Source organism: Patagioenas fasciata, chromosome 1 (assembly GCF_037038585.1).
Source record: "Patagioenas fasciata isolate bPatFas1 chromosome 1, bPatFas1.hap1, whole genome shotgun sequence".
Taxonomy (NCBI): domain Eukaryota; kingdom Metazoa; phylum Chordata; class Aves; order Columbiformes; family Columbidae; genus Patagioenas; species Patagioenas fasciata.
In genome coordinates, this window is record NC_092520.1 from 183,498,064 (window position 1) to 183,513,302 (window position 15,239).

Consider the following 15,239-nt stretch of genomic DNA (forward strand, 5'->3'; position numbering starts at 1 on the left):
GTCAGTGACTAATATTGACAGGATGCTATGAAAACAGAAGAAAATGCTATGGAGTATCTGGGTGAAATCTACTTCACTCATCAATTAATGAGATTAAGAAGTCCCTTGAAGTAACAGAGATTTCATTTAACACATTTCTCATGGGTAACTACTGTGATAGCAGAAACAAACCTTCAAGACTAAAAATAGAAAGCATTCCTATTACAAGTTTCGCTTGAAGCTCAGAAAAGAAAATGCTGTGAGAACAAGGGAATGGGAACCTAATGAAAACATCTCTCTTTGCCTCTCTCTCTGCAATACCATGCTGAGAAGCAGCACTTACTTTCTCCGACACACAGAAATCTTTGTGCCTGACAGATAGAACAGGAGATAAAAAGGATATAAAGCGTCTGGCTTTCCAATATGTACGTGGGATGATGATTTAAATTACAAAGTTTGAAGAATTTGGCACTCAGCAAACTTGGACCTTGCCCAGCTTTTTTTTTTTTTTCCTCCTCAATAATATGTTTAGAAAACATGAAAAAAAGAAATATTTTCCCCTGTAACACAGCATTTAAACGACATCTGCACTTGAATGAGTTCAAAACACCTTCAGAATGAAAGGTTTTTCTCTTTGAACAGGGAAGAAACCCTTCCAGCATGCTCCAGCGGAGGGAAACTCTTGCAGAGATTGAGCTGTCTGGTTCCATTGTAAGGTTGCTGGCAGAGACCCTGCAGCAGAATTGACGGTGCATTAATTACCAGGCTCATGGGCCCTCCGACCCCGCTCCACCACAAGACGTACTGGCAATGGATCTGAGGAACGCTGGCATTATCCCAGTCCTGAAGACCTGAAGGCAAGTTGTCACCTGAACTACAGGTAAAGTGAAACATTTCACTGCACTAATGAAATACACGTTTCTCTGGCATTCAGACTGTCTGGGAGGTAACTGTTTAATGTATTAGAAACTTCATTGCTAATACCTGACTTTAACAAACATGCTTACAGAACAGACAGACTTTCCAAAGTACTTTGGTTTGCAAATATTCACAATACTATTTTAATAATAGAGATATATTATCATGTATGGATTTTGCTCCTTATTAGTTGACAATGGTCTCATTCTTATTTACACTCCTTCAGTAGGAGAAAGTATCACCAATATAAGAGTGTTATGGCGTACAGTCCAAAACAGTGTTGGGTCCATAGAGAGTTGTGCTCCACATTAATTGCCCTGGCTTCAAGGGTAGAGAGAGAACAGTGCATCACAGTCATATCAGCAGGCATTTTTTAGCAAGTAGTCCTTTCAGATGCCTTATTTCAGCTGACTTAATTTGAATCACACTGTACCAGCTCACCAAAATTTGGAGAACTGGGATGATCAATTCTGTACAAATTCTTTAAGGCTGTCTCAGTTTGTGCACTAAAAAGTTAAGCACTCACTCATTTCACTGTGATCACTATCTAATTGATGCATTCCTGTCTTGCTTGATTGCGTTGCCATTTTAGCTCAAAATCAGCCACAACAGCTAAGAAGATGAGAGCCATCAAATGACTTTTAACCAGCATCAGTTCCTTTGGTTGTCAACTTTGACTATCAAACAATGACAGGCAAAGCCTTGGGATTGTATGCTGCTCTTCTTTATGAACAGGAAGGGCTGCTGAACTTGGCATCCACTAGAATAAGAGATCAGGTACCTGAAGTCCAAAGAAATATCATTTACAAACAATAAGCAAGAGTAAAAGAAAACCTTCTAGCTCACTCTATATGTAATCCTTTGATCCAGGTAGCATTTAAACCAATATTTGGCCCTGACAATTATTCCCACAGAGTGATTGTGCAAGCATTAGAGATTTTAACAATGTTTATATAAACAACATGAAATGCAAGATAAAGAACTTGTTAATTACATATCAGTTTTAAAGATACAACTGAATTGTTTAAATCTTTCAAATCAAAGTTGTAATGGATTGCAGCTTAATATGTAGTCAAAATACAGAATTGTGGAATATGATTTTTTTTATGGCCTGTAGATCTTTTAAAAAATATTTTTAGAAATAAAGCATCCCATGATTAGCCCTTTCAATTACTGCATCACACAGTGTTTTTTACAGACTCTAATTATATCTTAGATTAAAATTCAAAACACCTGCTCTTGTGGATCACACTAATTTCAGCCTCGAGTATTTTGATACAAAGAGCTATAATCAGTGAGAGCCAGATGATTTCCTATTCTCTGTACCACACCTTCTCAGCAGAGTACAGCTAGAGATCTCTATTTCCTTCTTATTTTTTGTGTTATGTTATTACATCTTTTATTTAAAGATAGGTTTTTAATGCTGAATTATGTAGTATTTTTACTTAAATCAGATGAAATGCTTAAGGCAGATATTAGCTTTTAAAATAACAGTCATTTTGATTCTAAATAGCAGATGAATCGTGTAGCTTTCTTCTGTTAGTTTCCTTTTTCATTTCAGTGTAGGTAATATAAGTACATTGTTCCTGGCTTTTAAGAACACTGCTCTTTTAAAACCCTGTAATTTAAGTTTGGGGATTTAAATGGGAACAAATACTTACTTGAAAGATAGTTTTTGATGTGCTTGGTTCTCTGTTATTATTCATGTACTTCTCTACACTTTACGGGTGTGATCCAAAGTCCACAGAGTCAAGGGCAAGACATGCAGATTTCACTGGGCTTTGGGTCAGGCTCTAAGTACTGTATGAAGGAAAAGGAAATAGTTGAATTGTCCCTGCAGATCCTATTACAGTAAAATAAGGGTATTTTTAACCGTATTTACTTTTTGATGAGCATAAGATGGGATCTGTCTCTTTGCACAATTACACTAGTTTTAATCCAATACGACAACAAAGAGCCATGGCAGGGCACTGAATCAGGCCCATCAGAATCCTCAGGGCCCTCCAGAGCAATTCAGTTACTCTTAATTTTATGCAATGATCTACTTTGAAATAAAGCTGTCTGCTGAATCTGTGGGGGTGGCCTGGCAGTTCTACACCAGAGCTGCTTATTTTGTTTCTCCCCCATGCTGTGCTGTAACTTGCCACTTTGCTCTGTTGCACTGGGCAGGTTTCTGAAGGCCCATGAAAAGCCACCTGGCTCTTGCTCCAGAGTATACTAATGCAACAAAAATAGATTTAATGGCATGTCACATCAGAGTTAGAATGATCTTTTGGAAATTTAGCATTTTTATACCCTGTGTTCCTCACTGTGATTAATTAGCTGTGAATGTATTTATAGATGTTTTTCTTCCCTTTTCCATGTTATACATTAGAGAGGTAGGAAAGGTAAGTTCTTTATGGAAAAATTCAAGCCCTACACATGATAAAATGGCATATGTCCTTGGCATGTGCCAAACTCTTCTAGTTTTCCCTAAACATTTTAAGAAGTTTGTGCCTAAGTGCTGTACAGTGAGCTTTCCATCACCCATGGACAGCTGTTCTGGTTTAAAATAAATGATCACGTGGGCCAGAGATATCCACTAGCATCTCACATACAAGCCTAAGCTCCAATTAACCCTCTGCACTGGGCTTTGCTGCATCCAGTATTTCCCAGTAGTTTCTTACCCTACTTTCAGCTCTGTTCAGATCCACGTAGCCAGCTCAGGTCTCTGACTATTGTGGGAGGAGAACATGTAGGAGCATTGAGATGGCTCTGTGATGTTAGCCCCACACTCCCCTGCCCCTGGGAATGCCTCACCACCCCATCAAGGATGCACAGCACTGTGTCCTAGTTAGCAAATTGGTCTCATGAGGGGTAGGTTTGGGTCAAGGATCAGTTTCTTTTTTTGTTGTCCAGAGTTTCCTGTCTTGCAGGTATCTCAGGACCATTGAAAATGACTGCTTACCTCCCTGTCAGCCTGCAGACTGATGTAGAGCAGAGCCCATCACCCATCAGCACCGAGAAAGCTTTGTACCCATAAGGAGAAAAGTGATTAACACCAGAGGCACTAAGAACAGCACAAATAATGTAAGTTTTGTGCATAGGAGCCAGGGCCTTTGTTCCTAAAGTCTCACCTCTCTGCATGGCAGACACATGAAATTCCATGTCTGTCTAAAGGAGCTGAAGGGCTGGGCCAGCCCTGCTGAGATTTGAGCCAGCAGTTCCAGAGGGTCTAGGTGTTTGAAACATGGTGCTTACACCACTAAATTACCTTTTCAGCTTTATTCAGCTGCTGCTACTGCTACCAAAATAAACCACATGTTCCAAACGTATTTATCATGGGTTTGTGGTGGGTTGACCCTGGTTGAATACCAGGTGCGCACCAAAGCCACTCTATCACTCCCCTCCTCAGAAGGTTGTAGCATGGAGGGTGTTGGTCTCTTCTCCTAAGTAGCAAGTGATAGGACAAGAGGAAATTGCCTCAAGTTGCACGAAGAGAGGTTTAGATTGGATATTAGGAAAAACTTCTTCACGGAAAGGGTTGTCAGGAGTTGGAACAGGCTGTCCAAGGAGGCGTTGGAGTCACCATCCCTGAAGGTGTTTAAAAGGTGTTTAGACAAGGTTCTTAAGGGCGTGGTTTAGAGCTAGAATTAGGTTATGGTTGGACTCAATGATCCTGAGGGTCTTTTCCAGGCGAAATGATTGTATGATTCTATGGACAGGGGAAAGAAAATATAACAAAGGGCTCATGGGCAGAGAGATCACTTACCAGTTACCATCACAGGCAAAACAGATGTGACTTGGGGAAAATTAATTTAATTTATTACCAATCAAATCAGAATAGGACAATAAGAAAACAAAAGCTAAATTTTAAAACACTTTCCCCTCACCCCTCCCTTCTTCCAGGGCTCAAATTCACTCCTGATTTTCTTTGCTTCCTCCCACTCGGCAGCACAGGGGGCGGGGAATGGGGCTTGTGGTCAGTTCATGGCATGTCGTCTCTGCCGCTCCTTCCTTCTCATGGGGAGGACTCCTCACGCTTTTCCTCTGCTCCAGCTTGGGGTCCTTCCCACAGGAGACAGTCCTCCATGAACTTCTCCAATGTGACTCCTTCCCACGGGCTGCAGTTCTTCAGGAACGGCTCCAGAGTGGGTCCCTTCCATGGGCTGAAGTCCTTCAGGAACAGACTGCTCCAGCTTGGGTCCCCCACAGGGTCACAAGTCCTGCCAGCAATCCTGCTCCAGCATGGGCTCCTCTCTCTCCACAGACTCACGGGTCCTGCCAGGACCTTGCTCCAGCGCAGGCTTTCCACACAGTCACAACCTCCTTCAGTCATTCATCTGCTCTAGTGCTGGGTCCTCCTCAGGCTGCAGGTGGATCTCTGCTCCATCATGGACCTCTGTGGGCTGCAGGAGGACAACCAGCCTCACCATGATATGCACCATGGGCTGCAGGGGAATCTCTGCTCCAGCACCTGGAGCACCTCCTGCCCCTCCTTCTTCACTGACCTTGGTGTCTGCAGAGCTGTTTCTCTCACGTATTCTCACTCCTCTCTCTGGTTGCAGTTTCTGTTTTGCAGGTTTCTTCCCCACCCCCTGCTTCCTAAATTAGTTTTTAGAGAGGCACTACCACTGCCACTGATGGGCTTGGCCTTGGCCAGTGGCAGGTCCGTCTTGGAGCCGGCTGGCATTGGCTCTGTTGGACACATGGGAAACTTCTCACAGGTTCTCACAGAAACCACCCCTGTAGCACCCTCACTACAAAAACCTTGCCATGTAAACTGAACACAGAGTTTAAGATTCATTTTTTCATGGAAGTCTTTTTTAAAGCAAGACAAAACCTTGTGATAGTCAAATTGCTTTTTTAGCCCCACAGCATGTGCATTATCCACTTTTGCTTAAAAAGACCCCAACATTTTTCCATAGTAGAAATTAAAATGCAACTGATATTTTTAATTTGAAAGTCACTGCCATTATGAAAGTCTGCCTACCTTGAAGTAAGTGGAAACATTAGTAAGTTAAAAAGATAACAACACAGATGTTATTCAAAGCAATAAATAAATCAAAGCTGTGCACAAGCAGTAAGTGTCTTCTGTCTGACATGAGTCCTCAGAGAGCATTTTCCAGAACTAAATTGCATTATTATAAGAGCTTTAAATTAAGCTCCTAACCATGACCTTTAAACACGGTGATTGCCATTATGCCTGCTGAGGAGGTTGTGGAGGGTTTGGAAACCCTGTGCAAGATTGATGGGGTTTAATACATAATCAAGTACAGGTTCATTTAGCACAGCTGTTGAACAGAGGACCTAACACTGGCTTATCACAGGGAGCGCCCTCTCTCCTCTCCCAGACAAATCAGTGTTAGCAGTGGGAGGCAGGGCTTGTTAGTGCTTGGGAAAACAACACAGCATCTTCCTGATGGGGCTGGAAGAGGACGTGGAGTTTAATAACCATCTCCTTTAGAGAGTGACCAGGAACAAAACATTCCCCCACCACTTGTGCAGAACCTCACGTCAACAAAAGAAAACAACTGATGTATAGTTTTTGTCTCTTGGCTGCCAGGGCACACTGTTGGCTCATGTTCGACTTGCTGTTGACCAGAACCCCCAGATCCCTCTCTGCAGAGCTGTTTACCAGCATTTCATCCCCCAATCTGTACGTACAGCCAGGGTTGCTCTGTCCCAGGTGCAAAGTCTGGCACTCGCGTTTGTTGAATTTCATGCAGTTGATGATTACCCAGTTCTCCAGTTTGTCCAGATCCCTCTGCAGGGCCTCTCTACTCTCAAAACTGTCAATAGCTCCTCCAAATTTTGTGTCATTGGCAAACTTACTAAGTAATCCCTCAAATCCTGAGTCCAAGTCATTTATGAAGACATTGAAGAGCACTGGCCCTAAGATGAATCCCTGCAGAACCCTGCTAGTGACGTTGCCAGCCTGACATTTACTAGAACCCTTTGAGTCCTTATGTTATTTTCGCAAGACAGAAATCGTCATTCTCCCATTAACAGTGAAGCTTTAAAGTGGACGGCGTAAGACTTCATAGTCTGGATTTTGGATGCTTGAAGCTATATCGGTGCATAAAGTGATGAAATACATCCACACATGTCAAAACTCCCAAGAGCTGTTTATACAAAGCTACCATATCTTCCTGAGAAAGTACCACCTTGCTGACTACCGGAAAATGGCAATGTCCTAGGAAAAAAATATCACTATAGACTTCTGGGTTTGTCTACATTTTCTCTAACCATCTGCTGCTGGAAGCTATCACAGATGGTACACTGTTATGGACGGGTCTTTGGTCTAATCTGGCGACTCTCCCCTCCTTTACTCTGATGTCATGTTGAGGTACCACCACTGTACTGCTATTAATTCAGTGCGTTTACAGTCTCATAAAGCTGAACCAGTGAACTGCAGAGTTAAACCTGACAATGGCAGAACAGTAGTTTTCTGAGCTGTATTTGAAGAGTGGCTTAGCATGCTTTCACATGGCAAATTTACAGTCAATACCTGTTCATTTGCATGGTACCCCTCTTGTAGGGCAATACAACTTCTTCTTTGTAACTGCAGGAGTTCTTTAAAAACTTCCCTACAAAACAGCACTCATTTCTTGGTCAATGAGTTGCAGATTATTTATTACTTACTTAAGAATACATACCCCAAAGACAGTTAAATGTTTCAAAACTAAAAAACAAATTAAATTTAGGCTGAAAATCATTATGTACAGATACAAAAAACTTTTTGTCAGTAAACTTTTCATACAGTCATCCATAAATTCTACAGGTCTGATCCATGTTCACCGCAGAGACTTCAATCTGCACAAATAACCTTATTGGACTACTGCACTCTCGGGATTTTGGTGAGGAATGGTTCTAGGCAGATCTACATCAAGGCATTATTCTGATGCAAAGACAGATGCATGAAATTGTCCCCCTGCCTCCTGTCTCATGTGAAAACACTACCTGGAGAAAAGTAACAGCATGGACTCTGAATAACTCAGGTTGGGGTGCCAGAGCTTGAGCTCCTCCTTGCCAGTGGTAGGGCCCCATCGCAGCAAGGGCTTCCAAAGCCTGCCCTGCCTCCACAAGTGCCAGAATGGATCCACACACTGGCTCCAGTCACAAGTGGACTCAAAGTTCCCTCTCCTCCAGGAGCATTTTCAGAGGAACAGCTCAGAGGTAAGGGCTGAGGTTCCTGTGAACATCCAGCCTCGCACCAGGAAGGACCAGAGGACACCCACCTATAAAGGGTGATACTCATTAGCCACTTTTTGGATAAATCGCTCTCAGTTTCTGAGAGAATATTTACAGACAGTATCTCCTGAGCATCCTGCCAGTGACTGACACAGATACACATGGATTTTGTTTATTCTTGTCTGCCTTGGTTTTAAATCTTATACATGTCCTCTAGGCATGACTTTGATGATGATATTTCTAGGGGAAAAAAAGCCGAATATGTAACAAAGGAGTCATACATACATAAAATAGCAAAGCATAAATCAAAGTCAGCTCCAGATTTTTTTTTTTTTTTGAATGCCAAATACTTTAAGAAGCAAGATTCTGTTTCAATGGCTGTCTTGCCTTAGTTCTTGTCTACTTCAGTTTAAGGGGCTTTTATTTCTGCATCATGACCTCCTCAGGAATTTAGGTATATTATGAAGTTTTATAACTGTAAAGGCAGAAAGCTAAGAGCTGCGAAACAGTTTCACAGCATCAACATTTCATCTTTTCTCCAGGAGTATATTAAAATGAGAGAGATGCCATTTCTCTATGTATCTGATGGGATGCTCTGTGTCACCTGCTACCATGACAAATCCAGTTCTCCTCCTTTTCTTGAGATGCGTTCACACAGAATGACTGAAGCAAGATTCTGGGTGGGAAGTCATTTGCAAACATTTTTTTAATGGCCATGCATATATTTTTCCTCTCTTGCTGATCTCTGTGCTGAAGGTGTGTGGCACTGGCTTTACAAGGTTCTTGTGAAGAAGCAGCCAAAAGCACTTTCACTGTGGAAGATAGATTCCTGAGGTGCTGCCAAGGGCACTGACATCTGTACAGATCTCCCCATGTTTATGCCAGTGAGGTCTGCCTGGACACATCAGTTGCTTTTTCAGGAATCCAGAAGGTGTTTCCCATGCACATAATTCTTGTGTTTGGTTAGTTCTTGCCTCTATCCTTTCCCATAACTTCTCTGAAAATGTAAAATGGCTCTGTATGGTTCCTGCAGTGCTATGGTTTGCTTGTTGACTTATTTTTTAAAGAGGAATGGCGAATATCTTTAAAATATTGAGTATTATGAAGAAGATACATAAAGGCAAAATTCAGCCTAAAGGGTCCACGGCTGTCACTTTCTTCTTTATTCAGTCTCAGCTATGAAATCCTAGCAAATATAACTGCTAGACTTGACTGTGTTCAAAACACGTTTGTCTCAGATGCATCAAATCAGTTCAGAAACCAAGCTATAGCCAAGATATTGTTTTCTGCTTTTAAATATCCAGAATTTCTTGGAATGAGTATTTCCTTATTTGAGATTGGGTGTTCAGTAGCAAACATGAGACCTCTGACTGGGGAAACATCACACTGCAAGGGCTCAGCTGAAATAGCTCCCTGTTCACACATCTTTCTACAGCACTTTAAAATCTGCATTTCCTGCACATACTATAATTAAGCTCTTTAATTCTCCCTCCTGTTGCTATTAAAATACTCATTATCTACTACAAAACTCTTGTGTTGTGCTATTTTTTGTATTACTCTTGTTACTTCAGGAGGCAAATAGAGACATTTCAGTGGATGTAGTTCTAACAAGGGAAATTCCAGCATTGCTTCCCCATGACAATGGGGCAGAATCATCAGTGAAGCAATAACTTCGCTGTGGATCATTGCAACTGCCAAAGGGTTTGAGACTGGCTTGCAGCCACAGACAACATCCATGGGGTTGCCTACGACTCACCAAGCTGCACAGGCAGAAGCTAAACTTGAGTCTAATTCAAAGGATGTTGGAAGGATTAATAGTCCTTTGTACCTCAAGCAGGGAACAAGAAGTGAAAAAGTAGGGAGGCAGGCTATTGATGGCTTCTTTGGCTATTGATGGTTTGTTGTCTAGGTAAAAATTGGCCTCAAAACGGGGCTCCTCCAGAGCAAAAAGGCATTGGCTTCTCTCTCAGGATTGTGCCTTTGCTCTCAGAGAAGACATCTTGGACCTTCAGTCCAAAGTTTAACCTCATCCTGCTTCTCTGAGTTGGTACTTGCTGTTTCACACCTGGTGAAGCAAAAGATGCAATGTCACTGTTTGCAGCTGGCCATAAGCCAGATGCTGGAGATATGTGGAGTACCTAAGCAGCATGTCCCAGCCAGAGGTACAAAAGGTTCAAAAATGTTTTTTGAAATATCATTTGACTCAGCTTCTGAAAGGGAAAGGACTTCTCAGAGAGAATATGGTTTTCAGAAGAACTTCCAAAATACCATGTTCCTGCTTATGAATAGCTTCAAATTAAAATGGGTCCATTCACTGGTGCTAATCAGATTTAGGAAGCACAAATTAGGCTAGGGATAGGAATATGCTCTGGAAAAAAAAATACTTCAGTGCAGTAATGGATAATCTGATGAAATATGTTTTGTATAGTGATCTGTAAAGCTCAGATACACACAATTACTAAATATTAGAAAATAACCTGGCACAACCCAGACCTACAGTAATGTGGCAGTTATAATTTTGATCTCAGCTAAGTATGTTAATGTACAATCTTAAATTTAAACTTTTAGATATAAACTGAACTTGCTTTGACTTTTCCCAGAGAACATGTGCGATGCAGTTTAAACTTTTTATTTAACTCCAAACAGGATCAAACATGCAAGGAATATTAACGTGTTTAAAGTGCACAGTTAGGGAGAAACATACTTCACATCTGAGCAAAGAACTGTCTAATTGTCTGTGGCTTAAACAAAAAGATGTCATTATACTAGAAGCAAGGTAACATGAGGAACATAGTTTCATCTAACTTTGAAATACTTTAATCTGAAGAAAGAGTCTGGTGGTAAGAGGCCCACAAATCAAGATAAAAGTTCAAAGATGCATATGTAAGTTATCAAATCCTTAATTGCACAGTTGAATGTGCATGTAGACAGTATTTCTTTCAAATGATTTTGCAGTTGTATTCATTTTATACAAGTCAACTTAGATATAAGCTCATGTAAACAGTGGTTTAGTGCATATACACTGCTTAAAATGACGTTTACTTAGGAAGTACCACAGAGTACACAGAATTCATTTCGAGGAAGATATTAGTGGTACACAGCAAATGAATACTTCAGTTCATTACTAATTCTCTTTTCCTTTCCTTTGAACTTTGTCAGCCCTGAGATTTCTTCCCAATCATTAGGCACCTCTATCTTTATCATGCTTCGTTTCAAACCATACAGAAAATCTTTAAATCACACGGTCTCATAGGATCACCTGCCATTGTCTCCTGCATTTCATCCTTTTCTTTTTGTGGTCTATTGACCATAGTTTGGGAAATGCTGCCTTGTTTCCAACCTGAGTATTTTCATCTATTGCTAAAAGCTTATCAGTCTGCTTACCCTGAAATGTGGCAGGTCCAACCGTGTTCTTAAAATAGACCTTGAAAAATGGAAATGTCAGTGGTTGTTGATGCAAAATAGAGCTGCTTGGAAATCAAAGAGAAAAGAATAGGGAAAAAAAAAATCAAAACATATAAATAGGGAGAGAAGAGGCAACTTGAGATAACACAAACATCTCCTAGAGATGGGATTCAATCCTCGAGAAAGACCTCAGGATCTGAACTCCAGCTGGCTAGGAACTGTAAATTACTAACACATTTGTCTCAGAAGCATATCCATGCACTGTTATGACAAATCTGTGCCCGTGGTCTTTTCCTGGCATTCAGTGCTTAGTAGTTTCCACATAGCTGTCTAACACAAATATGTATGAGCAACATCAATCATATCAAATTGTAAAACAACATCTTCCTGTATAAGAGATTTTTTAAAATTTATTTTATTCACAAGATGATATGAAAGCATGTCTAATTAAATGTTCTCCACTTTTCCTCTCTCAGAATCCAAAGAGTTTTTTAATCGTGGGGGACATTCGCTTCTGCTGAAGACTGCATGACTTGAAACTTTGCCTAATACACATCAAATGCTAAAACAGACGTTTTTAATTACTAGCACAAAGTCTGTAGAGATATGTTTTGTAATGAGGAATGTGGTTAAACAGCAAAGTGGTCCCATTTGCCTTTGCAACAGACTGTTAACATTTCATTTTGACCTATTCTTATACTACAGTTCTGTTTTCTTTCTAAAAATCTGTGGAGTTTGTTGCTAAGTCAGGTAAATAAAAATGGATAAATGTTGGCTTCTCAAAGCAATGCTGAAGCCAGTGGACCTCTGCCTACTCATATCTGCCCATAATATTTCGCAAACACATTTACATAACATTTAGATAACTACAAATATCAACCAAAAAAAAAAAAAAAAAAGTTATTATACTAATGATCTATCTTAAACACTTTTGGAAAGAACAACGTACATTTAAGAAGAGTTTTTCTGTTCCCTGGATAGTTACATATCAATAATTTGCATGTAATACCATGTTTTCCCTTGTAGCGGTGATGTTTAACAACGATGGCATAAAAAAAAAAAAAAGAACAAACAAATTATTTTAAAAGTTTCTTAAAAGCCTGCTTAAGGTTGGACAGTGTTATAATCATGCTTAATCAAATTCACCCCACCAAGCTTCCATCTTATATAGAGTCCTTGTGCATCTTTATTTAAGCACTGATTTAGTCTTAAAGCAAAGGGAAGGGAGGCCAACCTATACCAGCCCCTGCTGCACACCAGTGGAGAAACACATAAACACCTGAAAAGCAAACCTGCCACTAATCTCACTCCAAAATATGCACGCAAGTCAGATGTATTTCTCTGCAAAGGTGTCTTTTTCTCTCTGCTGATCATTAATTGTGATATATAAATCTTTTAGACATCGGGATCTGACTTAGATGAGCTCCTGTCTATGGGAGTGTGGCACAGACAGCAGCCACTGCAAGGTGCTGTTGGTTCTGCTGGAGCCCATTTGGCAGAGGTCACCAAGAAAGGTGATACTGAAAATATTTAGCTCCTCTAAGTGGGACATAAATTGATGTGAGCTGGGTTTTACCTTAGATCTTCTAGAAAAAAAACAACATGGCAGTATATAATAGAACTTTTATCTTCTGGGGATTTAATGTGTCTCAGATTTAGACCACTAGCTAATCCAACTACATAGGTTTAAGCAGAACTTGACCAAGCTGCTTTTCTTTTTTTTTTTTTTTTTTCTCCTGGAGCTATGTCTGAGAAAGAAAGACCAGATAGTGAAAATGAGAAGGATTATCTCCTTGACTGAAAAGTATGAAAGTAATGAAAATATGGAGGTTGGAGGAAAATACAGGAACTTCGGCTTTATTTTGCCTACTCCTTACCTTACAGTGTGTTTCAAAGGGCTAATGGCTGAGGACAAAAAGATCTGAACATCATTGTAACATTCAGAGACCATTAAGTGACAGAAAAAAGAGCTGAAACTTTGAGGAGAAAAATTCAACATAACTCAGTTCTTCAAAGCAGAGTCTCAAAAGGAACATCCTTTCTACATCTATAATCTGGCACCTACAAATACAAGATGGGACAAAGCACAAGCTATTGTAAAAATCTTGTTGTTTCCAGTACAATGGGCTTTTTTTCTTGGAGTTATAAACCCTGAAGGAGGTACCAAATTGAAAACAGAGCTATTGTCAGACAAGAGTGTTTCCTGCTCTATGAGAGACATGGCTGCAGATGTCTGTGAGCAACAGTCTCAAAACTCAGGAAACCTGACAGCTTCACAAATCAGACTATTTTGTTAATGTTCTGCAGCTTTGAGCATTTCTGAGGTATGCTCCTGATGCTCTCAGTGAATTGGGCTAGCTCTCTATAGCTCCCAGCACTCATAAAAAGTCAGCTAAATTTCTTTTTTAAAGAAAAGATCGAGAATGTAAACTACTCATATATGTACTTGATATATAAACCTGTATTTCATGCCTAACAAATCCATATCATGATACATTTTTTTGTCTGCATTTGAGAATGAAGCACACACACACGTATATATATACAAGAAGGGGGCATATGTATGTATATCCAAACATATATTTGCAAACCCACTGCTCTGTGAATATGCAAATAACTCCAGACAATACCCTACAGTAAGCAGATTTTTCTCCTCAGGAGGGAAAATGGGCTACAGTTGCCTATATTCCACACTACCATTGCGCTCAATAGATGTATAATACTGTATAATACAGATGGAGAAAGACAGACTGTGGGGCAGCACTGAAAGATTTTTCAAAGCCATCATCACTAGCAGATGGTTACCTGCTGGGATCACACCACGGCAGTGGCTGAGGACAGTGGTGCTGTGGTTAGAGAGGTCAGAAACATTGCACGATTTCACTGTTCCCACCACTGCCAGAGCTCCCAGCAGGCTGTCATTGCTGTGAGCACTGATAAGGGCTGTCCAGCTCCTCATCTGCCTTCTGGTAGCACCACCACCTGTTGGTTCTCTCTCAAACCAGAGTCAGAGCAGCTTTCCACAGCTCATCAGAAACTTGCTTGCAGGTATCCCCCAGAGCTGGTCTCCAGGGCACACTGCAATGAAGTTTGGATTAGGAACGGAGCAGATTCTGACTGGTGACCTCAGACACCAAAACGGAGACCCAGATCTTGAGGACTAGCAGTCTGATATAAAGCCTTCACCCTGAGCGGTGCTCTCCATGGAGGCCCTTGAACTTCCCTCCAACACCCATTTCATGGCAGCTACGCTTAAAAGCAGGTTCTTGTCTGTCCTCTGGAGACAGGCTAATTTCACTTCCTGTAATCCAAAGCAGAAGTACTTGCCAGTTGGTGAAGATGGCCTCAAGCCAGCTTTGTGGCTCCTTTCCAATATTGCTGCTGGAGAATCTGTTAATAATAAGACCATGGTCCTTGTAGAGGTTGACCAAGGCCCCCATATCCTTGATATCTCATGGCATCACCTTTTATCTCCCCACCCTGGCTAACTGGCAGTTCATGTGAGCAAGAGGGCTCCTATCAGCTACCTTGATTTCCAGAAACCTGCTTTCATAGTACACGGCTGTGGCTGGGCATGTAGTGTGGCCTCTTGGGACTCCTCACGTCCATATCTGATGTGATCTGGGTACTTGGAGCTTGTAGAGTCTGTGATCTGGCTGTACTATCTTTCCACATACAGAGGCACTAGGACAACAGCACAAAACCATGCTCTCATGACAGTGTACATAGAGTATCCAGGAGCTGGAAGGTGTTCACATATTGTT

At 41.0% G+C, this 15,239-nt stretch overlaps 1 long non-coding RNA gene across 4 annotated transcripts in view; it reads left to right on the forward strand.

Moving 5' to 3' along the window:
- Positions 1–236: 236 nt before the first annotated feature.
- Positions 237–15,239, forward strand: part of LOC139826648 (uncharacterized) — a 45,628-nt gene continuing 30,625 nt past the window's right edge. For 2 of the 4 annotated variants that reach the window (XR_011736788.1, XR_011736793.1), the window contains exons 1-2: positions 237–859; positions 3,813–3,966. This is a non-coding gene — a long non-coding RNA (uncharacterized lncRNA). Of the gene's footprint in view, positions 860–3,812; positions 3,967–4,935; positions 9,559–15,239 lie in introns of those variants that run through there. The other 2 variants (XR_011736787.1, XR_011736791.1) reach the window with 2 other exon arrangements.